The sequence below is a fragment of the Anolis sagrei genome, chromosome 3 (assembly GCF_037176765.1).
Source record: "Anolis sagrei isolate rAnoSag1 chromosome 3, rAnoSag1.mat, whole genome shotgun sequence".
Classification (NCBI taxonomy): Eukaryota; Metazoa; Chordata; class Lepidosauria; order Squamata; family Dactyloidae; genus Anolis; species Anolis sagrei.
Genome location: NC_090023.1, coordinates 78,952,612 through 78,978,081, shown reverse-complemented (window position 1 = coordinate 78,978,081; position 25,470 = coordinate 78,952,612). Strand labels below are relative to the sequence as shown.

Sequence of the window (25,470 nt, the reverse complement as noted above, 5' to 3'; positions counted from 1 at the left end):
GTGTCTATGCCACAATTCTTAAAGTTGGCTTTAAGCCCATCTTTAAATGTATCCCGTTCTTGAGTTGGGAGTATAGTAACTGCTTTGGGAGACAGTGATTGGGCATTCGGACAACGTGGCCAGTCCAGTAGAGTTGAAGGTGTCGGAGCATCACTTCAATGATGGTAGTCTTTGCTTCTTCCAGCATACGGACATTTGTCTGCCTGTCTTCCCAAGAGATTTGCAGGATTTTTCAGAGGCAACGCTGGTGGACTCATTCCAGGAGTTGAGTGTAGGCCATATTTTCCAGGCGTATAGCAGGGTTTGTGTGTGTGTGTGTGTGTGTGTGTGTGTGTGTGTGTGTGTATATATATATATATATATATATATATATATATATATATATATATATGCTCTGTGCATAATGAGTACCTTAAAAACAAAAGAACCAATGAACAAAACATCTCACAACACAAGGAGTGACCATCACTCAAAAAATGTGATTTTGTCATTTGGGAGTTGTAGTTGCTGGGATTTATAGTTCACCTACAATCAAAGGGCATTCTGAACCCTACCAACAATGGAATTGAACCAACATGACATACAGGACTCCCATGACCAACAGAAAATACTAGAGGGTTTGGTGGACATTGACCTTGGGTTAGGGAGTTGTAGTTCACCTACATCCAGAGAGCACTGTGGACTCAAACAATGATAGATCTGGACCAAACTTGGCACAAATATTCCATATGCCCAAATATGAACACAGATTGAGTTTGGGGGGAATAGACCTTGACATTTGGGAGTTGTAGTTACTGGGATTTATAGTTCACCTACAATAAAAGAGCATTCTGAATCCCACGAACGAGAGAATTGGGGAAAACTTCCCACACAGAACCCCCAAGACCAACAGAAAACCATCCAGTCCAACTCCCTTCACCAGGGCATGAAAACGTAATCAAAGCCTTCCTGACAAAGAGTCATCCAGCCATATAGATAGATAGAGATAGATAGATAGATAGATAGATATGATTCACACCCAGGGAGATATAGTATCATAGATCTGAAAGGGACCCCTAAAGAAGGACAATTATGTGTTGCATGTTCCAGAGTAGTAATGAGAACACTGACAAAGAAACAGCAAGAAATACTGTTTACCCACAAGCATAAAGAAATTACATATATCAGAAACCAACACTTTCTCGTTACTTTATTTTCACCTGACTGGGCCACAGCAACGCGTGGTGAGGGACAGCTAGTAGCTTTATAAATAAGCACCTTGGTATCTCTACAGATGCCCCAGTCCTCAAACACTCTCTCACAAAGAGTAGGGAGGTGACTTTTCCCAGCAACAACACATTGCTTCATCCTATCCCTGTGACTATGGGAAGCTGTCATGATGTAGCAGTTTGAGTGCCGAACTAGTAACCTGGAAAAATTCAAATCCCCACTAAAGAAACCCACTGAATAACATTGAGTTGGCCATGTATTCTCTCAGCCTCATAAGATTGCAGTTCCAAATACTCTCCGAATAAACCCTGCATAGCAAACTCAATAGTGTCTCCATCAGTCCAAGTGGACTTGACAACACACAGCAACATGTAATTATACAAGGTGTTTTGGGTGGTTTGGTTTGAATGGCCAATTAATTTAACAAAGGACCCATTCCTGTTGAAGGTTAAAACTGTTAGAACTGTGCTGTTGACATGGATCAATGCAACTGCCTGCATTTTGGATTCACCAGGAAGTGGGCCTATGGGGACTGCCGTAATTAACACCTGCACTTCAAATGTTGCCACTACAGCACTGATTGGGGCTGGAGGTCAAAATGTTAGTCAGATGCTACGACATGCACATTAAATGTGCTATATCCAGAGATGGGGGCAATTTGGAATACAATTTCAGCACAATCGGCCCTCTGTGTCTACGGATTCAGTATGCACTAATTCAAGCATTCATGCCTTGAAACGTTTTTTAAAAAATCCAAAAAGGAAACTGTGCAATTTTATATGGAGGTGGAATACCACTTACTAAGGCATTGTATGTAATGAGACTTGAGCATCCATGTATTTTGATATCCATGGCGTCCCGGAATTCAAAGATGTCACATACACTAAAGTAATTTGTGACCCTTGTAGATTAATTTTAAACTCTTTCCTTCCATGCTTCTCTACAATTCCTAAAATAATCAGTTTTAGTTGTTTTTTAAAGAAGCATCTGAATGCTACAAACCACTGCCTTAGTAAAAAAAAAAAAATACTGTTTTTACATTCACCTCAATATTACCTCGATGCATATGCAGCACAGCACTTGAACCATGTGCTATTCCTTCTCCATTAATTACTGAAGCCATACCACTGAAATTATGGGCATTACAAATTAAGTTACACTACAGAGTGATTTCATTCCATATTACCCATATATATTCAGGTATAAGCTGATCTAAATATAAGCCGAGGCACATAATTTTACCACAAATCACTGGGAAAACGTACTGACTCAAGTATAAGCCCAGGTGGGGAATGCAGTAACTACTGGTAAATTTCAAAAATAAAAATAAAAATAGATACCCATAAAATTACATTAATTGAGGCATCAGTAGCTTAAATGGTTTTGAATATTTACATAAAACTGTAATTTAAGATAAGACTGTCCAGCGCTGATTAAACCATTATTCTAACCTTTAGGGGTCCTCCTGGATTCTTCACTTACGTTTGAGGCTCAGGCGTCGGTGGTGGCCGGGAGGGCCTTTGCACAATTAAGACTCGTGCGCCAACTGCGACCGTACCTCGGGAAGGCGGATCTGGCAAAAATGGTCCACGCCTTAGTCACCTCTAGACTGGATTACTGCAATGCACTCTATGTGGGGCTGCCCTTGAAAATGGCCCGGAAATTTCAGATGATCCAACGGGCGGCAGCCAGGTTGTTAACTGGGGCTCCTTACAGGGAGTGGTCAACCCTCCTGTTCAAGGAGCTTCACTGGCTGCCATTCATCTACCGGACCCAATTCAAGGTGCAGGTTCTTACCTACAAAGCCCTGAACAGTTTGGGACCCGCCTACCTGCGTAACCGCATCTCTGTATACGAACCCACACGATCTCTTCGTTCATCTGGAGAGGCCCTGCTCTTGATCCCACCAGCATCGCAAGCGTGATTGGTGGGGACAAGAGAGAGGGCCTTTTCGGTGGTGGCCCCTCGACTCTGGAATTCATTCCCTAAGGACATCAGGCAGGCCCCAACCCTGGCAGTCTTTAGGAGGAGATTGAAGCCATGGTTGTTCCAGTGTGCCTTCCCGGAATAATGATCCCATAGCACAGGTCTTGTCACTTGGATGGCATAATGATCACAATCTTCACATACACAAAACAGTAGTGTCTTGAATGTTTTCTAAAATCCGTAGAGGGAATTATGCTTCTAAGGGGGGAAATCAGTAGCTGGTGGAAAACGCAATGTCATAACAATGATTTCTTAACTACTGTGCTTAGTGGCGAAGCTTTATGAAAGAAGGAGCCCCAAAATAGCATTAAACGGCTATCTTCCTTAGATGCCATGGGAATGGAATATTTTTGCCCATCTTGTTCCCTCTGCTCCCATGCCTTAAACTTAAATGACTGCCCAGCTAACTGGTTTTCTTGTTTTTGCCGCAGCTAACAAAAACTATCTCCAGCAAAGGATCACCGCCTTGTTGTGGCACTGGAGCTTGAGCACCTCAATGATGTCATGAGCAAAACCGTGAAGGGCCACCCAAGACGGGACGGTCGTGGCAGAGAGGTCAGACCAAGCGTGATCCCTGGGGAAAGCAATGGCAAACCACCCCAGTATCCTTGCCAAGAAAACTAAATGGACCAGTACAACCAGAGATATGTCGGTATGCCATTGGAAGATGGGACTCCCAGGTCGGAAGATGGCCAAAATGCTACTGGGGAGGAGCAGAGGATAAGTTCAACTAGCCCCAGATGTGATGACGCAGCTAGCTCAAAGCCGAAAGGAAGGCTAGCGGCCGACGGTACTGGAGGTGAACGACGAATCCGATGCTCTAAAGATCAACACACCATAGGAACCTGGAATGTAAGATCTATGAGCCAGGGCAAATTGGATGTTGTTATTGGTGAGATGTCAAGACTAAAGATAGACATTCTGGGGATCAGCGAACTGAAATGGACTGGAATGGGCCACTTCTCATCAGATGACCACCAGATCTACTACTGCGGACAAGAGGAACATCGAAGAAATGGAGTAGCCTTCATAATTAATAAGAAATTCGCTAAAGCAGTCTTGGATACAACCCAAAAAATGACAGAATGATCTCAATTCGAGTGCAAGGAAAGCCTTTCAACATCACAGTGATCCAAATATACGCCCCAACCACAACTGCTGAAGAAGCAGAAGTAGATCAGTTCTATGAGGATCTGCAGGACCTACTGGATAATACACCAAAAAGAGACATTATTTTCATTACAGGAGACTGGAATGCCAAGGTGGGAAGTCAAATGACAACTGGGATCACAGGCAAGCATGGTCTGGGAGAACAAAATGAAGCGGGACGCAGGCTGATAGAATTAACAAACACTCTCTTCCAACAACCTAAAAGACGGCTTTATACATGGACTTCACCAGATGGTCAACACCGAAATCAGATTGACTACATCCTTTGCAGCCAAAGGTGGCGGACATCCATCCAGTCGGTGAAAACAAGACCTGGGGCTGACTGTAGCTCAGATCACGAACTTCTTATTGCTCAATTTAGAATAAAACTAAAGAGATCAGGGAAAATACACAGACCAGTTAGATATGATCTCACTAACATTCCTAGCGAATATACAGTGGAAGTGAAGAACAGATTTGAAGGACTAGATTTAGTAAACAGAGTCCCAGAAGAACTATGGACAGAAGTCCGCGACATTGTTCAGGAGCTGGCAACAAAGTACGTCCCAAAGAAAAAGAAAACCAAGAAGGCAAAATGGTTGTCTGCTGAGACACTGGAAGTAGCCCAAGAAAGGAGGAAAGCAAAAGGAAACAGGGATAAGGGGAGATATGCCCAGTTAAATGCGCAATTCCAGAGGTTAGCCAGAAGAGATAAGGAACTATTTTTAAATAAGCAATGCATGGAAGTGGAAGAAGACAACAGAATAGGAAGGACAAGAGACCTCTTCCAGAAAATTAGAAACATTGGAGGTAAATTTCAGGCAAAAAATGGTATGATAAGAAACAAAGATGGCAGGGACCTAACAGAAGCTGAAGAGATCAAGAGAAGGTGGCGAGACTATACAGAAGATCTGTATAGGAAGGATAATAATATCGGGGATAGTTTTGACGGTGTGGTGAATGAATTAGAACCAGACATCCTGAGGAGTGAGGTGGAATGGGCCTTAAGAAGCATTGCTAACAACAAGGCAGCAGGAGACAATGGGATCCCAGCTGAACTGTTTAAAATCTTAAAAGATGATGCTGTCAAGGTGATGCATGCCATATGCCAGCAAATATGAAAAACACAAGAATGGCCATCAGACTGGAAAAAATCAACTTATATCCCCATACCAAAAAAGGGAGATGAGAAAGACTGCTCAAACGTCCGTACAGTGGCCCTTATTTCTCATGCCAGTAAGGTAATGCTCAAGATCCTGCAAGGAAGACTCCAGCAATACATGGAGCGAGAGTTGCCAGATGTTCAAGCTGGGTTTAGAAAAGGCAGAGGAACGAGAGACCAGACTGCCAATATCTGCTGGATAATGGAGAAAGGCAGGGAGTTTCAGAAAAACATCTATTTCTGCTTCATTGACTATTCTAAAGCTTTTGACTGTGTGGATCATAATAAATTGTGGCAAGTTCTTGGTGTGATGGGCATACCAAACCACCTTGTCTCTCTCCTGAGGAATCTGTACAAGGACCAAGTACCAACAGTAAGAACTGACCACGGAACAACAGACTGGTTCAAGATTGGGAAAGGCGTACGGCAAGGCTGCATCCTCTCACCCAACCTTTTTAACGTGTATGCAGAACACATCATGCGATGTGCGGGGCTTGAGGAATGCAAAGCTGGGGTTAAGATTGCTGGAAGAAACATTAACAACCTCAGATATGCAGATGACACCACCCTGATGGCCGAAAGCGAGGAGGAGCTGAGGAGCCTTCTAATCAAGGTGAAAGAAGAAAGTACAAAAGCTGGGTTGCAGCTAAACATCAAAAAACCAAGATTATGGCAACAAGAACGATTGACAACTGGGAAATAGAGGGAGAAAATGTGGAGGCCGTGACAGACTTTGTATTTCTAGGTGCAAAGATTACTGCAGATGCAGACTGTGGCCAGGAAATCAGAAGACGCTTACTTCTTGGGAGGAGAGCAATGTCCAGTCTCGATAAAATAGTAAAGAGCAGAGACATCAGACTGGCAACAAAGATCCGCCTAGTCAAAGCCATGGTATTCCCTGTAGTCACCTACGGATGTGAGAGCTGGACCTTAGGGAAGGCTGAGCGAAGGAAGATGCTTTTGAGCTGTGGTGTTGGAGGAAAGTTCTGAGAGTGCCTTGGACTGCGAGAAGATCCAACCAGTCCATCCTCCAGGAAATAAAGCCCGACTGCTCATTGGAGGGAAGAATACTAGAGACAAAGTTGAAGTACTTTGGCCACATCACGAGGAGACAGCAAAGCCTAGAGAAGACAATTATGCTGGGGAAAGTCGAAGGTAAAAGGAAGAGGGGCCGACCAAGGGTAAGATGGATGGATGGCATCCTTGAAGTGACTGGACTGACCTTGAAGGAGCTGGGGGTGGTGACGGCCGACAGGGAGCTCTGGCGTGGGCTGGTCCATGAGGTCACGAAGAGTCGGAGATGACTGAATGAATGAACAACAACAACAAACAAACAAAAACTATGCTCCTTAATTACTGTGCAAATGACTTGATGTGGGAAAATCAACAATGCAAGTCATGTAGTTCTATACATTGTCTTATCTAATAACGGGGCAGTCTTTAAACAATACTATCATTATGTATCATCTGGTAAAGATATGCTTCTAGCACAGGAGATGGAATTGTTTGACCCACCAGATGTTGTTTCATGGTAACTTCCATGAGCTATGCTGGATAAGTTGTAAGCTAAAAACATCTGGGTAGCTGCACTAAAATTTCTTTTGTCTTTTTCTTTATATTCTAACTAGCTGTACGCGGCGGCACGTTGCTGTGGCTCAGTCTGTTAAATGGAAAAAGAAGAAAGTGGTGGTTTCTAATATATGTAATTTCATAATGCTTGTGGGTATACAATATTTTTGTTGTTCCATTGTCTGTGAAATAATAATAATAATAATAATAATGGTGTAAATAATAATACTAGCCTATATAATCTATTATATATATGATATTGGTCTATATAATAATGATCAGTGTGTTTCTTTCTCTCCTATCCATCTCTTCCTTCCTACCAGTCAATCCTTTTTTCCTTCTGAGCCTCCAGTCTTCCTGGAGGTGCAGGCATGAGGCGGTACTGGGCAAAGCTGGGCAGGGCATGAGGCTATGGGAGCCCGGGGCTTGGGCTGGGCATACCTCCTTGCCTGCCTCCTTCCCTCTCTCCCCTGGGCCTGTGCCCAACCACACCTGGTTCTGCTCCGGCGGGAGGCAGGGTCAGTAGGGGTGATCAGGCCATGGATCCCAAATGGTGGCTCCAGCTGGACTTGAAGGCAGGGGTAGGGTGGCGGGAACTGGGGATGGAGGTTCAGAGGAGGAGAGCCAAGGACCAAGCACAGATGGCTTTAAAAAGAGCCAAGCTTACCATTCAAACCTTCCTTCCTTCTGAGCCTCCAGTCTTCCTGGAAGCATGGGTGTGAGGCAGTGCCGGGAAAGGCCAGGCAAGGTGTGAGGTTACAGGAGCCCGGGACTTGGGCTGGGCCTACCTCCTTGCCTGCCTGCCTGCCTCCCTCCCTTGGACCCATGCCATGCCCCTCTCTCCAGCCTGGATTTCCCTACCATCCAGCAGATGGCGCTGTTTTTGATGGCAAGCATGTTTTTACCTGTCACAGGTGTAACATCTATATAATAGTAGGTATGTGAATATATAAAAACTCTCGCGTGTTCGAATGCTTTGTTGTGTCCAAATTTTGAAGCAATTGGTGAAGTATTTTGGAAGATTTGAGGTTATTCTTAAACAGACATTTACATTTTTTATTTATAGTAGAGTCTTGCTCATCCAACCTCCACTCATCCAACATTCTGTATTATCCAACGCAGTCTGCCTCCCTCCCAGATCCACAACTGCTTCAATACATTGTGATGTTTGGGTGCTAAATTTGTAAAGATGGGAAGTTCATGACAACCTTCCAAAGTTTAAAATAACTTGTTGCTCATTGCTGGAGAGTGCAAATCCAAAAAAGTTGGCATATGTAATAACATGAAAGCAATCCCTTACTTCAACTTCAGTTGTGCTTGACTACAACTCCCATAAGCACCAAGGTGTATGTGGAGGAATGGGAGTTATAGTGCAGCATGCATCAAAGCTGCCCAATTAGTTTCATAGCTCAATTGGGACTACAACCTGGATGCCACAAGTCCAGCACTCTACCCTCTACTCCATAGTGGCTGAATAGAGAATACTCATCTGATCCATAATTTTAAAAAGAAAGAAAATGATGAGTAAAAGAGGAAGGCCTTTTCCAGATACTCCCTGACTCTGATCCGGCAGTTTTCGCAACAAGGAAGAATTATTAAGGCCTCATTTCAGAAGGAGCCTCCAAGAGATGGATTACCTGAACAAGAAATCGGGCCTCCCAGGCACATCTGTCTAAAGCCATTAGCAGGGCAGACACAAGCGTGCAGAGAACATTCGGCGCAGTTTGAGCCAATCTGCAGAGGCTGCGCTGTCAGGAAATGGGTCTTGTCATGCAGAACACACCGTCCAGGGCAGGTTCCTGAAATGGCCTCAAGGCTACATAAGGCTAGACAGGGCAAGGCTGAAATCAAAAGTCAAATATTCAAGTCCTATCGGGGAGAAGCAGATCCCGGAGGTGGAATTCGAGCCACGTTTGGAAGACGGTATGTCAAGCCAGGGAAGAAATGAACAAGATGGGACAAAGGAGAGCTGCTAAGCTGATCCCTGAACAATAGACAAAGACAGGGAGCTGGAGAGAGGGAACAAAGACAGGCAAGAGAGAAAGGGTGCTGGTTTCACAGCTGATGCAAGAGAGCATTTAGTAGAGGGAAAAACTTCCTGCCTAGAAGCCTGTCAGATGAAAGTGAAAGATAGGCAGGCAACTGCCACTCTGATTTGGGCAATAGATAAAAAGTGGAGAATGTAGAATGGGGAGCCAAAAAGGTATAGTAGGTAAGAGTTGGGCCCCATCTTTACTGCCATCCAATGCCATTTCAGACTGCTGTTTAACTGCACTGAACTGGATTATATGTGTCTCCACAATGCAACTGTATTCTGAAATTGCATTATATGGCAATGTAGATGGGGCCTTGGGGTATGACTTAGGATACCAGGGTTTGAAAATCTACTCAGCCATGGAAACTGACTGAGCGACCTTCGCCGGATCACATTCCCAGCCTAAAGACAAATGGCTGGAATACTCTGTGATAGGCTTGCCGTAATCAGAAATGACTTGAAGGCACACAACAGAAATAGGACTCTCTGGATGATAGTGAACTCCAACTCTTAACAGCCCTTGCCAGGAGACTGTGGCAAGGGATGATGGGAATCCCAGTCTAAAGCATGTTGAGAGCCACACATTCTTGTTACAATTTCACTTTTCAGATATGGTTGAACTGCAACCTTCAGCGGTCTTGTGCCAACATAAGCTAATGAGGCAGTGTAGGGAGCTTCAGTTCAGCAACATCTAGAAAGCCCTCAATTCCCACTATTCATCTGGATCAGCTTTTCCCTAATGTTTCAAGGGCCCTGGTTGAGAAACTCTGCTTTTGTTTTTGTTGTTTTGTTTTGTGTTGGTTTTATGTTGTTTTTGTTTTTTTGTTTTTGTTGTTTTGTTTTTGTTTTTCTTGGGTTTTTTTGTTTTGTGTTGTTTTGTCTTTGTTTTGGTTTTTTGTGTTGTGTTGTTTTATATTGTTTTCATGTTGTTTGTGTTGTTTTGGTGTTGTGTTTTGTTTTGTTTTTGGAAAATGGCATTCATAAACTTTTGGAAAAGGTCTTTTAAAGAAGAGCCAAAAACTCTTTAGAGTAGAATCTTCTCTTATGGTATACAACCAGATATAAGTATGCAAGGCAATGGTTTCAGTTGTTAGACTGATTAATCTGTTATCTCTGAGGTGTTAGGCAAACAGAGATTTGCCAGTGCATAAAATAGCATAGTTTTAGAAGTGTTTTTCAGTTGCCCAAAAAATATATTCTCCCATAAAACAACTTGATTTATATAATGCACTCAGGAGACAAAAATGAAGGAGACTTGGATTAAAATAACATATTTGGTTTACTCACAACCTTGATGTGTTCAGCATACACAGATGCAAAACTTATCTGTCCATTTCAGATATATTTGAGATAATTCTCTGTGCCATCTGGCCAGGGCATCTCTTATAACAAAACAGCTATCAACAGGTTACATAGGAACCATCCAGTAAAGGAAGCTACATAGCAGACCATACATACAGGAAATAGTGAGCAACAGGATCATGGATAAACATTACTAGAGAAGGCTTGAAGATGCCTGTCATTTTCAACAGGTTTAGATGCTCAAGAATTTTATTGATGGCAAGTGCTCTTTCCTTCCAGTTTTTAAACTGCTATTTCTTAATGTTTATATTATCATGTAATTTTAATTGTATGAAGTGATAATGGTTTATTGTTGTCTTTTTGTCTATTGGTTATATCATTTTCTGTATCTGTTGATTGTTGTAAGCCACCCCGAGTCCCTTTGGGGAGAGAGGCTGGGCTATAAATAAAAATTAGTAGTAGTAGTAGTAGTAGTCATACTGTAAACCATACAATCTTAGCACTCCCTTCTGTGGAATTCTAGGGATTATAGTTTTTAAGGTTTTTGAAATTCTGTAGTACAGTCCCCTAAAATGCAGTGTTGGAACTCTTTGCCAGAGAAATGTAAATAATAAATACCCCATGAAATTAAACCGCAAAATTCCATAGTATGGTGGCAGTGGCAATCAAAGTGGTATCAAACTGTTTTAATTGTGGGGTAGGTAAAGGTAAAGGTTTTCCCCTGACATTAAGTCCAGTTGTGTCTGACTCTGGGGTGTGGTGCTCATTTCCATTTCTAAGCCAAAGAGCTGGCATTGTCCGTAGACACCTCCAAGGTCATGTGGCCGGCATGACTGCATGGAGCACCGTTACCTTCCTGCTGGAGTGGTACCTATTTGTCTACTCACATTTGCATGTTTTTGAACTGCTAGGTTGGCAGAAGCTGAGGCTAACAGTGGAAGCTCATGCCACTCCCCGGATTTGAACCTGGGACCTTTTTGGTCAACAACTCAACAGCTCAGTGGTTTAACTCACTGCGCCACTAAGGGCTCCAAATGTGAGCTATGTATGCACCAATAATCAAGATACTCCTGGCGTGTGACTCTTGCTTTTCCCAGGACCAAGGGTAGTTGCAACAGTGGCCTCATCCCATTCTCTCCCTATCACCAACCCACTTTGCCCAAGAGAGCAAAAACAAAACCCTGTAAATTTGCCGAAGGTAGCTCTGGGAAGAACAAAGCCACATCCAAACATGCCTTCCTAATTCCCTTCATGTGTGTAGTAAGGTCGCTATTGCAACCTCTTTTTTTCCGTGTCAGGAGCGATTTGAGAAACTGCAAGTCACTTCTGGTGTGAGAAAACTGGCCGCCTGCAAGGACGTTACCCAGGGGACGCCCGGATATTTTGATGTTTTACCATCCTTGTGGGAGGCTTCTCTCATATCCCTGCATGGGGAGCTGGAGCTGACAGAGGGAGCTCGTCCGTGCTCTCCCCGGATTGGGACCTGCAGTCCTGCAAGCACAAGGGTTTAACCTTTGCAACCTCTGCAAGCTGGGGAAAACCTTCAGACCAAAGTGGGCGTTTGCCAGGAAGGATAAGGAAAGAAAGAAGCTCTTTTACGCCTCCATGCCTGCACTATCCGAATCCCCGGGTAAGCAGCATGGACTGGCCAGAGGAGAGGCTGATTTGGGGGGAGGGAGGGATCCAGCAGGCATGTGTTGAAAGCAGCGGCGGCGGGGGCTTCGCACCGACCCTCTTCTCGGCCGCGATGCTGCGGCTCCCGCCCCGCCCTGGGCGGACGGAGGGGGCTGCGCCGAGCGGCTGACACAGAGCCGGAAATCCATCAGAAGTAATTGAAAGAGAAGAGCCTCTCTGCAATCAACCAATTAGGACGCTGGAGCCACCAGGGGAAGGGGCGCCTTCTCAAGGCACAAGGGCCGGAGCTGCCGCCTGGATGGATGGATGGAGGGATGGGCGGACGAGGAGATGACATATCCAGAGGAAGACAGAGACGTGGCTGGCTCTGAGAAATGGAAGCACCTTCTCCTTATCCTCTGCCAGAGCCTCCGAGAGAAATTTGGCCAGGCGGAACTAGAATGCATTGGGACCCCAGGGTTGGAAGGAGACTCCTCTCAAAACTGAGCTTGAATAAAGATAATGATAGAACATGAACGTTGTATATGCCTTATGATACAACATGAACAAAGGTGTAACATGAACTTTGTATTTTTTTTCTCTCCTGGAAAGATATGGTTATGACAAAATATGAAGAAATTGGGCAGCTTTTAGTGCCAACACTTCACTCCTTGGCTTTCTAGATCCATGGACTCTTGGAACACTATTTATTTATTTACAATATTTATATACTTCCTCCCTCAACCAGAGGCAACTCAAGGCGGTTTACAGTCAGCAGTCAATGCCCCCAAACAACATAAATACAGTTAAAAACATTACATATAATATAAACCATATAAAAGCAATAAAACCATAAAAACCAAGTCCTCAGCGTCTCATCACTAAAATCATTTTTCTGTCGCATCGTCCAATCATTCCATGGATCTCAATTAGTCTGTTACATTGCATCTGCAAATGCCTGCTCAAACAGCCAGGTTTTGACTCTCTTTCGAAATGTTAGGAGGGAGGGGGCCGATCTAATATCCCTAGGGAGGGTGTTCCATAGTCGTGGGGCCACCGCTGAGAAGGCCCTGTCTCTTGTTCCTGCCAATCGCATCTGCGAAGGGGGCAGGACCAAGAGCAGGGCCTCAACAGATGCCCAGAAGTGCCTAGATCACTGGTTCTCAACCTGGGATCCCCAGATGTTTTTGGCCTACAACTCCCAGAAATCCCAACCAGTTTACCAGCTGTTAGGATTTCTGGGAGTTGAAGGCCAAAAACATCTGGGGACCCCAGGTTGAGAACCACTGCCCTAAATGGTTCATATGGAGAGATGCGTTCAGACAGGTAAACTGGGTCAGAACCATTTAGGGCTTTAAAGGCTAAAGCTAGCACATTGAATTGTGCCCAGTAGCAAGCTGGCAACCAGTGGAGTTGGCATAACAGAGGAGTTGTATGCTCTCTGAGTGCCGCTCCTGTTAACAACCTGGACCATTTGAAATTTCCGAACAGTCTTCAAAGGCAGCCCCACATAGAGCGTGTTGCAGAAGTCTATACAGGATGTAACCAGAGCATGGACTACCATGGCCAAGTCAGACTTATCAAGGTACGTGAGCAGCTGGCGCTCAAGTTTTAACTGTGCAAATGCTCCCCTGGTGACCACTGAAACCTGGGGTTCCAGGCTCAGCGATGAGTCCAGGATCACTCCCAAACTGCGAACCAGCATCTTCAGAGGGAGTGTAACCCCATCCAACACAGGCTGTAACCCTATTTTTCTCAGCCTTGGGTTGTTGTAGGTTTTTCGGGCTTTATGGCCATGTTCTAGAAACATTCTTTCCTGACATTTCTATGGCAAGCATCCTCAGAGGTTGTGAGGTCTCAGCCTTGTTGTTGTGTGCCTTCACTTCCAACTTATGGAGACCATATTACCTTGTCTCCATAAGTTTTTTGGGGGGGGGGGGGGGTCCATTGAGGGCCTTTCCACACAGCCCTATATCCCAGAATATCAAGGCAGGAAATCCCACATTTTCTGAGTGTGGACTCAGATCACCCAGTTCAAAGCAGATACTGTGGGATTTTCTGCCTTGATATAGGGTTGTGTGGAAGGGCCCTTGGTAAGATTTGCTTTTTCCTTTGAGGCCGAGAAAGCATGCCTGGCCCAAGTTCACACTGTAGAATCTATACTGTTTGACACCACTTGCAAAGCCATGGCTCCATCCATGCTATGCCATCGTGGGAGTTGTAGTCTTACTGGATCTTTAGCTATCAACGTGTATTAATGCCTCACTAAACTGTCAATACAATTAACCGGTACTTATGGGGTATGAGCTCCCGCTGTCAGGCCCAGCTTCTGCCAATTTAGCAGTTTGAAAACATGCAAATGTGAGTAGATCAATAGGTACCACTCCGGCGAGAAGGTAACGGCACTCCATGCAATCATGCTGGCCACATGACCTTGGAGGTGTCTACAGATAATGCCGGCTCTTCGGCTTAGAAATGGAGATGAGCACCAACCCCCTGAGTTGGACACAACTGGACTTAATGTTAGGGGAAAACCTTTACCTTTTACCTTATGGGGATTGTAGTCTGCCTGCTTGAGTGTTACTAGTAAAAATAGGCTTAATACTATACTCCATACTATACCATAGCAGAAACTCTGTTTTGACTTGATTGTAATATTGAAATTCAGTAACTGAAAGCTAATAAATACAAAAACAAACGTAACCGCCTTTTTTACAAAAAGACTATTTCGGTTTATTGCTAATTGCTTCATAGTCCAGTCAACTAAGAGTCTGTCTACAGAACAATCACCCCACGCCATTAAGTCAGGGCACTTAAAACTGGTGTCAAACTCCATTCATTCCATACACCCCCCCCCCCCCCCAAAATGGGTGTCTTTGGCTCATCGGGGATTCAGACCCAGATTGCCGAGCCATTTGCCAAACGCTGAAACCACTAGGCCACGCTGCCTCGGGCAGGCTCCATTTGCTTGTGTGTCTCATGTCTGAGAGGGGCACGTTTCGCATCCCATTGATGGAGAGGGGCTGAATGGGGTGCGTATATGGAAAAGCAGCATCGCCTGATGGGCTCTCCTTCCCTTTGGCCAAGCCGTGGAGGGAAAAGGCCTGGGCGGGAGGCTTGGTTTGCTGAGCTCGCCTCTTCCCACCGCCACCCCCAGGTTCCTCCCCCACCGCTTTGCAGGCCAACTGAGCGAGGGATCTGGCTCTCCCTCCCTCCCCCGCCCCACTTCGGCTCCTCCGGCCGCGCGCCCTTGCAACAAATCAGCTTGTCCACAAGCCAAGCCTGGGAGCCAATCCGGAGAGGGATGTGGGAAGCCGGCCTTGCTCAGGAAAGCAGGGAGGGGAAGGCATTTTGGGCCCGCTAATCGTTCGGGTCCGCCCGGCTCCTTCCCCTCCCTCCCTCCCTCCCTCGCCGCTGCTCCACAACCTTGTAGCTCTGCGCCTTCAAGGGGATTTACGCGGGAGACCTTAAATATTTCATCTCCATCATTAGGGCAGGGAAAGCAGCAGCAGCAGCAGCATTAAAGGTGGTCTGGAGGGAAACTTGGCCCGCCGTTGCTCCACCTTACCATAAGGGGCTTCCTCTCAGGATACCGCCAGCCCTCCTTACCCGCGGATCCGACCGTTCACGGCATGGGAAAATCCTCAAAAGAATCGCTTTTGCCATTTTATAGAAGGGACACCATTTTGCTATGCCATTGCATCTACTGGAACTTGGCCATCAGTATCCACGGGGTTCATTCTGAAGGTGTATATGCACTATACAATTATGTATCGCTTTAAGACAGGCATGGGCCAACTTGGGCCCTCCAGGTGTTTTGGATTGCAACTCCCACCATTCCTAACAGCCTCAGGCCCCTTCCTTTGCCCCCTCAGCCGCTTAAGCTGTAGTCCAAAACACCTGGAGGGTCCAACTTTAGCCATGCCTGCCTTTAAGGCCATTGGCCTGGCTTTATCCAATGATATCTTGAAATTTGTTGAACCAGAGAGGTCTACTGACACCCTGTGTTGGTGTCACTGGTTACACACAGCCCCAAGGTTCATCAAAACAGCTAAACATCTCTCAACAAAGGATTCCCCCAGGCAGTAAGAAGCCACACCTTGAAAACCACTAGGCCATTAAATGCTAATCAAGGTGGCCAGTTGCTAGATCCACACCTACCTCCAACAGATAGGAGTTCTTTCTCCCACCCTGGACATTATTCCACATGTATATAACCCTCACTTGTTTAGTGTCCCTGAGTAGCAACCACTGTTAAACCACTGAGCTGCTGAACTTGCCGACCGAAAGATTGTCTCCATGAATAAACTCTTGAATATGTTTTTGTCTTTTCTTTCTTTCTTTCTTTCTTTCTTTCTTTCTTTCTTTCTGTCTTTCTTTCTTTCTATCTGTCTTTCTTTCTTTTGGATCACTGAGCAATCTTCAGTTGTCAGGAACACTTTAAATTAGGACCTCCATAACTCATTTGTCCAGCTCTAGACAGTTTGCGGCCTGAAATTTCACAGTGTATCCAAATAGTAGTTGGAAGCCTATACAGTTATTTGAATGCTGTTGCCATTTATACCATTGTTCGCCTTTCAAAATGGTCACACAAATTATCTTCAGCAATAGCAGTTTGAACATTAAAAATAGAGAATCTTTGGCTTTTCACTTATTTTGAGATTCTTTTCAACCCCACCCAGTAGAAGAAGGGATTGTGAGAGCTGTTTTCCAAAACATCTGGAAGGCCAAATGTTCCTCACCTCTGACGCATACCGTCAAAACTGTTCATTCTCAAAGTCATCAAAGCACAGTGGCCAAGAAAATAGTGTTTGGCTAACTGGCAGACGCTGGAAAAGGAAATCCAGATCTTGGAAAGAAAAGTCAGCTCAGAATGTACACAGTGGATACTAACTTCTAGTACCTCTGTGGAAAGGATGGAAAGTGTGCTGTTTTGTGCCCTTTCATAATATTGTCACAGACTCTGCCTGGGAACAACTTTCTGCTGAGCTGCCAACACAAATACTGTGCCTGATCCTTTCCTGAAACTCTTTCAGAGGTTTGATTTGAGCTGGAGCATATTCTTCTTATTTTTCTCTAATGGTATGGAAATGTATTTTCCTGTGTGCCTTGAACCTGTTTTTTAAATCATGGCTCTCAGTAGCTGCAGCTTTAAACTGTGGATCCTCAAGGTTGCTCAATCAACTTCTCTTTGTCTATCAGAATCAAGGATTATGCTTGGTGTGTGTGTGTGTGTGTGTGTGATACAGCTATAGGCAAGGACCTGCTCTCCAAATGTGTAATAGTGCAACTCCCATGTATGATCCTTGTCACAGAAATTGGGGCATGTATTTCCTGCAGTCCAAAAAAAAACCTGGTGCATAGCTGTTTTCCTATTTTGGTGTAGCATGTGTTTATTACCAGAGTTATATTTATAGAGGCTGTCAAATATTAATATGAATAGGGGAAAAACTTAGCTGACATCATGAAGAACGTTGAGTGCTCTTTCATAATCTTTACCAAAATATTCCAGTTTTGTGACCACGTTTACCCCAATTATGCACATATATAGACTTCCTTCCATTCCAGCAACTGGCCTGACTAAATGTCTTGAAGGACATGTAGAACCTTTCCATGTGGAGCAAACATATGGAACCTCTGCCTTCCAAATATTGTTGGACCCATAAACTCTAGCTGGCATTCCTAGCCATCAGAGGTGTTAGAAGGTGTAGTCCTGTGACATCTGGCAGGAAACCTCTGTCCCACGATAACTAACATCTGTTCCAAACATATATGTAGACTTTGCTAAAGACTCCTGTCTCCTTTTTTCAGTTTTTAGGTTGCATTGCTTATAACCCTTAAAGCTACCAATATACATTTGGAGGTGGTAGTATAGGCAAGAGCAAATTTCACCCTTCCAGGTGTTTTGGACTTCAACTCCCATAATTCCTAACAGCTGGAGGGCCAAGGTTTGCCCATGCCTGAGGTAGCAGAAACATCTGCCACAGTTCTCAATTTGTCTGTCCCCACTTCCAGATCTGTCCGCATAATATATATAAAAAGACAGGAAGGAGGATCTTTGAGAAAGATTTTTCTGCCACTGTAAAAGTTCTTGATGTTACCATCATCTTTTGTTATAACAATTGCAGCATTAGATTATTGCTTGATCTTCCTGCTTCTTTTCTGAAATGTCTTTCATTTGTTTTGAACTCTTTTACTTGCTGGATCTATCATTCTCACAAGTTTGATCCCCCTTCTTCTCTTCTTTTGTTCGTTCCACTGGATTTCTCTTTCTTCTTACATTTTCCTTTTATTTTTGTTTCCCCAGCACCATGTGTTCTTATCTGTAGAATCACCTCTTTCATAGCTTGGTTGTGCCCTTTTTAAACCACTCCCTGTCTACCAGCAATGCAGGCAGAAAACACATATGGATTCTCATTTCAAGAGCTTCCTTTCTTCATATTGAAGCAAGATCTTAGATTTAAAGCACACCTAGAATAATAGAATCATAGAGTTGGAAGAGCCTTTGTGGGCCATCCAGTCCAACCCCTGCCAAGGAAAATCACATTCAAAGCACCCGGACAGATGGCCATCCAGCCTCTGTTTAAAAGTCTCCAAAGAAGGAGCCTCCACCACACTCCAAGGAAGAGAGTTCCACTGCTGCCCCTAAAGAATGAATCCTGTTCCACAAACAAGGAGCCAAGGAATTCATTTGTCTGTGTCCCTCTAAACAAGAAACATCTGGCCATACAAATACTTCTGGCGGGGACAAGAGACAGGGCCTTCTCGGCTATAGACCCCCGCCTGTGGAACTCGCTTCATCCCTCCTTTCTTTTAGGAAGGAATTGAAGTCATGGTTCTGGGACCAGGCTTTTGGACAGCAGGCATAAATAGAGCTTTGGATATGGAATTTGACTAGAATGGTGATGTGGCGGTTAATACTGTTTTTATTGTTTTAATTAATGTTCTATTTATTGTTTTAATTGTTGTTATACTGTTTTGTTATATTTAATGGCATCAAATTGTGCCAAATGTAAGCCGTCCTGAGTCCCCCTTAGAAGGTTGAGAATGACGAGGTACAAATGCTGGAAATAAATAAATAAAATAAAAGACAGTAATAGGGTGGAGTCAGGACTCACAGCATTAAAGACCCAGAACTTATCAATCAAGATTTTAGCTGCTTTTAACCACAATAGATGAGATGGAAATGAATGTTCCTGGCAATGGTATGTTATGAGTGATCCCTTATGTAATCCTGGTCTTGGATGGACAAGAGTTGTTAGCTTTCCAAAGAACACCACTAATGCTATAGTAGTTGGAGAAATAAATCTGAGAGGATGAGGTTTCTTGCACTTGTCTCCATCTTGATGCCACTGTTAATGCAGAGTCAAGGGATATTTCGTGATCACTATCCAGCCAGGTTTTAGAGCAGTGATTTCCTAACTTTGGTCCTTCAAGTGCTTTGGGCTTCAGCTTCCAGAAGTCCTACCTGAATCAGCCAACATTCAGGTATTCTGGAAGCTGAAGTCTAAAACATCTGTAGAACCAAAGTTTGGGAATCACTGTTCTAGGATCCTCTCCAGCTGATGTAGCGTGAGGTTGTAGGTAGGATGCTTGCACAGTGGACACATGTTGGTTTTGTTCAGTGTGCCCACTCTACTAGGGACTAAAATATGAAACTACAACCAAGAAAGCAGCAGGTCAGAGAAGACAAGAAGTAGCATCCAAGGGAACTCTGTCTTCATGTCTCCACCTCTCCTGTAGCTCCATAGCAGCTTGTACATATAAGGAAAACACCTTTCTGTAGGAGGAATACATTTCTCTTCCCTTTTAATAAGACCAACCTTCATTTTCATAGTCCACGAAGGAATGACTGACTTTTCACAATGACTGGATGCAGTGACAGCTGCCAACAGGAGCAAATTCTTGGCAGATTGTTGTGATCTGCCATGAATTCGGCTGCTCATTGTGATCGATATATTGGCTCTGCAATACCAAAGGTAACATGCTTCTAAGTGTCATTTCTTTCAGAGCATAGGTGGGTGGGGAGTGTCTCTTGTCTGGCTTGTGGGCTTTCCATGGTGTACTGGTTGTTAGTTCATCATGTGAATTCTGCATTAGATGGGCCTTTGTTTTGCACTGGCGCAGATTTTGTACAAAGCATCTGAGAGCTGAATGTGAGCAGAGAAATAAAAATGGTAGTGGGGTAGGATGGGGTAGACATTAATGTTGTTGTTTATTCATTCAGTCGCTTCCAACTCATGGACCAGCCCACGCCAGAGCTTCCTGCCAGCCATGGCCACACCCAGCTCCTTCAGAGTCAAGCCAGTCACTTCAAGGATGCCATCCATCCATCTTGCCCTTAGTCGGCCCCTCTTCCTTTTTCCTTCCATTTTTCCAAGCACCATTGTCTTCTCTAAGCTTTCCTGTCTTCTCATTGTGTGGCCAAAGTACTTCAACTTTGCCTCTAATATCCTTCCCTCCAATGAGCAGTCGGGCTTTATTTCCTGAAATATGGACTGACTGGATCTTCCCACAGTCCAAGACACTCTCAGAATTTTCCTCCAACACCACAATTCAAAAGCATATATCTTCCTTCTCTCAGTCTTCCTTATGGTTCAGCTCTCACTGCCGTAGGTTACTTCTGATTTCCTGGCTGCAGTTCTGTGACTGCAGTAATCTTCGTGCCTAGAAATGCAAAGTCTGTCACTGCCTCCACGTTTTCTCTCTCTATTTGTCAGTTATCAATCAGTCCGGTTGCCAGAATCTTGTTTTATGTTTAACCGCAATCCAGCTTTTGCACTTTCTTCTTTCACCTTGATTAGAATAAAATGGGTAAAATGGGGTGGGGGGAGGGAGAAAAACAGTGGCTACAAAAAACTGTCTGTCCCTAAGAGCTTACAGTCTTTTTTAACCGTTAAGAAAGCAAAGGACGGCAAAAAGAGGTGAGAGAGGGGAGAGATAAGTGTAACATATTGGTGAAAATTGTAGAGGCTGCAATTTCCTATCCGCCGAAATGCTCTGATGTTTTACTGGCAAATATGGTGTGTTCAATACTTGCTGCAATCTAATAGTGCAGGGAGTGGTTTTATTTTTTGTAGATGATTTTCTAACAGGCCACAGACTAGAACTCGTAGTCATGAGTTCAAGATAAGGTGGGTATCCCTTTGTCCTTGGGCCACCTGGTCCCAGCAGCAGGCGTGACATTTAGCTGCAGTAACACTGATGATGGAAGAGGGCAGACTGCTTGTACGTTTCCATCCTCAGTAAATTAACTAAGGAGCAAGACTGATGGAACTGAGGGCAGGAGAGATAGGAGCGATGCCTAAGCCAGCTATTCTGGCTGATATAGAACTGTGGCTGGTGAGCTGCAGGACAAATAATAGGGAGGGGGACATATATATGGCAGGGGCATAGGAGGAGAAATCAGCATTGGTATTGTATTTGCAGTTTCATGTTTGCCTAGATTCACATCTTTTCAAGTTGGGGGAGGGAGTGTTCTATGCAGTCTCTGTTGATATGCTGCCATCACCACCATCTATATTACCACTGCCTTTCTCTGCCTTTTAATAGTGAAATGCCTTTCTCCAATCTATCGTGCAGCAAGACTGAAGATGGGGAAAGAGAAGGGGAAGGGAGAGGGAGAGGCCATGCATGGCAGGGGCTAATCAGCCAGAGATGACTCCTATTTACACCAATGAAACCACTGTGTTATTTTTCATACTTTTTTCTGACCTTAAAGATCAGAGAGTCCTAACCATGCTGTTTTACCAAGGGAGTAAAAGCACTAGACCTGCTGGACTGGCATACTTGGAAAAGGAGGGAGGGAGGGAGGGAGAGAGAACCACAGACACTGGGAAGGGAGCTGTCAGCCTTCATTATTAATATCCCACTGTTAATATTTAATGTCATAAAACTGCAGCTCCCTCCGCAGCAGAATCATCAGACATGCAGGGGTCATACCAACCGAAATTCTTTAGACAGAAGATTCAGTGTCCCTGTTCGTGCTTCATGCCAGGACTGCTAAAGATGTTCGAGATGGCGATGATATGGTGGAAAGCTTAATCACGCCTTTCAAAATATATACATGTATTTAAAAACATAAAAGGGGGAGGGGAAAAGAGGTTATGTTATGTTTGCAGGAAATGAGCGCTCTGAACTCAGCATTCATTCTGTGAATCATTATAATCATTTGTCATCGTAGCTACGCTTTTCTGTAGACAGAGTGCTTTACAATTATTATCCCATTTGAAATCACTGCACCCTGGGAGGTAGATGAAGGCTGAACCTCAAGACACATAAACCTAGGGCCAAAGGGACTTGCACATTTTCAAGCATCATTGGTGATATTCTGATGTTGGTTCCCTTTTCTCTGCAGTTTGCCCACCTCACTGCTGCCTCCTTTGTTATCCTACTGTTGTTGAGGTGAGAATTCAAGTCGCTTCTGACTTTACAGAAACCCTAAGGTGAGTCTGTCATGGCTTTTTCTTGCTAAGATTTATTCAGAATGGACTTGAGGCTGAGAGAATGTGATTTGCTTGAACTCACCGAGGGATTGCCATGCCCCAAGATTCAAACCCTGATCTCCAGAATCATAGTGCCAGACCTCAGACTAATATACCGCACTGAGCCTCATCCTTATCTTTGATTAAATGGATAAAGAGCGAGAACTCTTAGAACCACCAGTTCCTTTTTCCCTCACCTTCTCTGGCCTGCAGCAAAATGTTAGTCTCCAGAAGATATTTGAAATATGTGTCAGTTTTGACTTTGTCAGGGTCTTCTTGTTGTTTTAATCTGTTATGAGTATGTACAGCAGATATGGTTACCAGGGGAAAAAATAGGAAAAAATCAAACAAATTAGGTCTTTCTATATTGGCAAGGTTTTCTAGAACTTTGTCAACGGTGCTGGGCTTGAGAGAGGTGGGAGAGAAAGACTGAAGGACAGTGTGTAAAAATGCTTTCCGGTTTGAAAAGACAGAAATTTAGTGAAACAACCATGCCTATTCTTGGAGGTCAAAGAGATACTTTGTGCAGAATGTATGGAAAACCATTCACACACAAATGCACATACAATAGGAGGGGGATGGAGGACCAAACTTCTGCTACCAACATACATCTGTTCAGATACAATTGAGAAATATATCAGCTGTTGAAACACCATTAAATATCCACCTTCTGGCATGCCCATCAGTAAGCCTCTTGATAGAGGTACATATGAAACCCATCACCATGCTGGCGGTCTTCTTTACCATATGCAAGAATAGCACATAGATTGATGTTGCAGAAAAGTATTAAAAACATCAGGGCAGCACTAACATAGTCAGGCACTTCCAGATTACAATCCAATATCCATTGCATTGAGCAGTGGGTCCCAACCTTTTTTTGATCAGGGACCACTTCACCAGGGACTACTTGACTGGGACCACTTTGACCACGGATCACTCTCCAACATTAGTCCCAAAAGGGTTACGAATCAGTTTTTGGTCAACTTTAGATTTGGGCTGGGGTCCTGATTCAGATAATTACATTGGATAGACCACATCAGCTCTAGTTTCTGATTCAGAACATATGCCATGGTCAGTGACAGGGGAGGAGGGACTAGTGGCATGAAAGGAGCAGAAATTAATTAAATAAAATATTTATTTATTTACGTTATTTGTATACCGCACTCTCTCAGCCCATAAGCGAAATATAATAAAATAAAGAGGAAGGAGGCTGGCGGACCAAATTTTCATCCTCGTGGTCCACTGGTGGTCTGTGGCCCACAGGTTAAGAACCACTAGCATAGAGCAACATTTTCAAACCAGCCCTGCAAAGCTTTGAAATGTTCTGAAGCCAAAGTCGGTGGCCCGCATCGCAAAGTTGGAAAAGGCAAAAGCCAAGGAATTGGCCACAAAGCTCAGGTAGAGGCAGCCGAGTGGACCTTCATTGTGTTTTTTTCTGTACTTACAAATAAAAAACCTGGACAGAAAAAAAAGGAAAATAGCTATGCTGTGGAGTGCCATAGTGTAGCAAAAATGTGACACAGACAAGGATGCATTTTTTAAGCCTCATTCATGCATTGTTTTGTCCCGAAGTTGAGCACAACCAAATAGAAAGCCAATCCTTTTATTTTGCAGGCAGGGAAGGGAAGGGAATGCCCTTGATTCTCCCTGGATGGATGCAGGAGTGAAGGGTTCTGCTTCAGAGAAAGGTCACATACACAAAAGTGCTGTTCCTGCAGGCTAGGTTGCATGCCTTTAGCTAGGAGACTGAGCAGCGCATCACCTTACTTGGCTTTCTGCCCGGGATGGAGACCAAGTCCACCTCACGGTATTGACTCTTCCTCCTTGCAGCATGCCGTGCTTTTGCCAATGTGCTACTAAGCTACCTGGCAGTGCTCATTCTTTTCAAATGTCTTCTCACTCCTTTGAGGGCAGAGATACAGCCTCCACTCCAAGAGTGTGCATAGTTGTTAGGGAGGGGATTGCTAAATGGCATATAAGCAGAGTGATGTTTTTAATAGAAATCAAGCATGTTCCTGTCCGCATCTGTTTCCCTACCACCAATTCCCTGTAAGGAGAGCAAAAGGCAATTCTTGGACTAGATCCAGATTTGGAGGGGGGGGGGCTCTGAAGGAGAAGATAAAACAGAATTATTATTTGGGGGATAGCATCCTCATTTTGCCTCTTTTGTCCCTGTAGTTACACCTCTGATTCCACTCTACCTCGCACCAAAGCCTATTCCATTCACTTGAGAAAATGCATTTTTCTGAATTGTAATTCTTGAGGATCTCCCAGCCACCATGGCCGGGGACTTCCTGATCCTCTGTGTAGCATGTGAGGGTGTGAGGTGGGAAAACACTGCTAGGACTAATAGAAAGAGGCAGTTGTGTGCTGCTAAATCAATACAGCAACTTACTACATGTTTTGTATTATTTTAATACCTCGCCTATATTAATTAGTGGCTTGTGCCCTGCTCCTGAGCTTCCTGTATATCCTAAATGAGCCTCTCTTGGAACTAACCTTTGGACTCATCTAGCAAAAAAGGAAAAGGACATTTTCAATGTATTTATTTTTTAGTGCTTTGCCATTCATATAGTGATGGTTTCCAGTGGTTCTCAACCAATGGATCCCCAGGTGTTTTGGCTGTCAATTCCCAGAAATTCTAACAGCTGGTAAACTGGCTGGGATTTCTGGGAGTTGTAGGCCAAAACACCTGGGAATCATAGGTTGAGAACCACTTATCAAGTTTTTATTCATGAATTCTCCCAGTTTTAAGTCTAGGGAGCCAAGTTTGTGAACCAAAGAATTGGCCAATGGCTATTCATTACACAGACAAGGTTAAACTTTTAGTGTTACTTTGAAAGAGAGGTGAAGAGAATTTGGTTTCAGGTTCTCTAGGATGAAATCCAGCATCATTATCCCACTGAGTCATTTTGCCTAGTGGGATAATGTCTACACTGTAAGCAAGATGAAATGTGTGT

At 44.1% G+C, this 25,470-nt stretch overlaps 1 long non-coding RNA gene across 1 annotated transcript in view; it reads left to right on the top strand.

Moving 5' to 3' along the window:
* Positions 1-8,930: 8,930 nt before the first annotated feature.
* The window catches only part of LOC132770001 (uncharacterized), a 50,684-nt gene continuing 34,144 nt past the window's right edge, over positions 8,931-25,470 (top strand). The window contains exons 1-2 of the long non-coding RNA XR_009630972.2: positions 8,931-8,998; positions 22,384-22,471. This is a non-coding gene — a long non-coding RNA (uncharacterized lncRNA). The remainder of the gene's footprint in view (positions 8,999-22,383; positions 22,472-25,470) is intronic.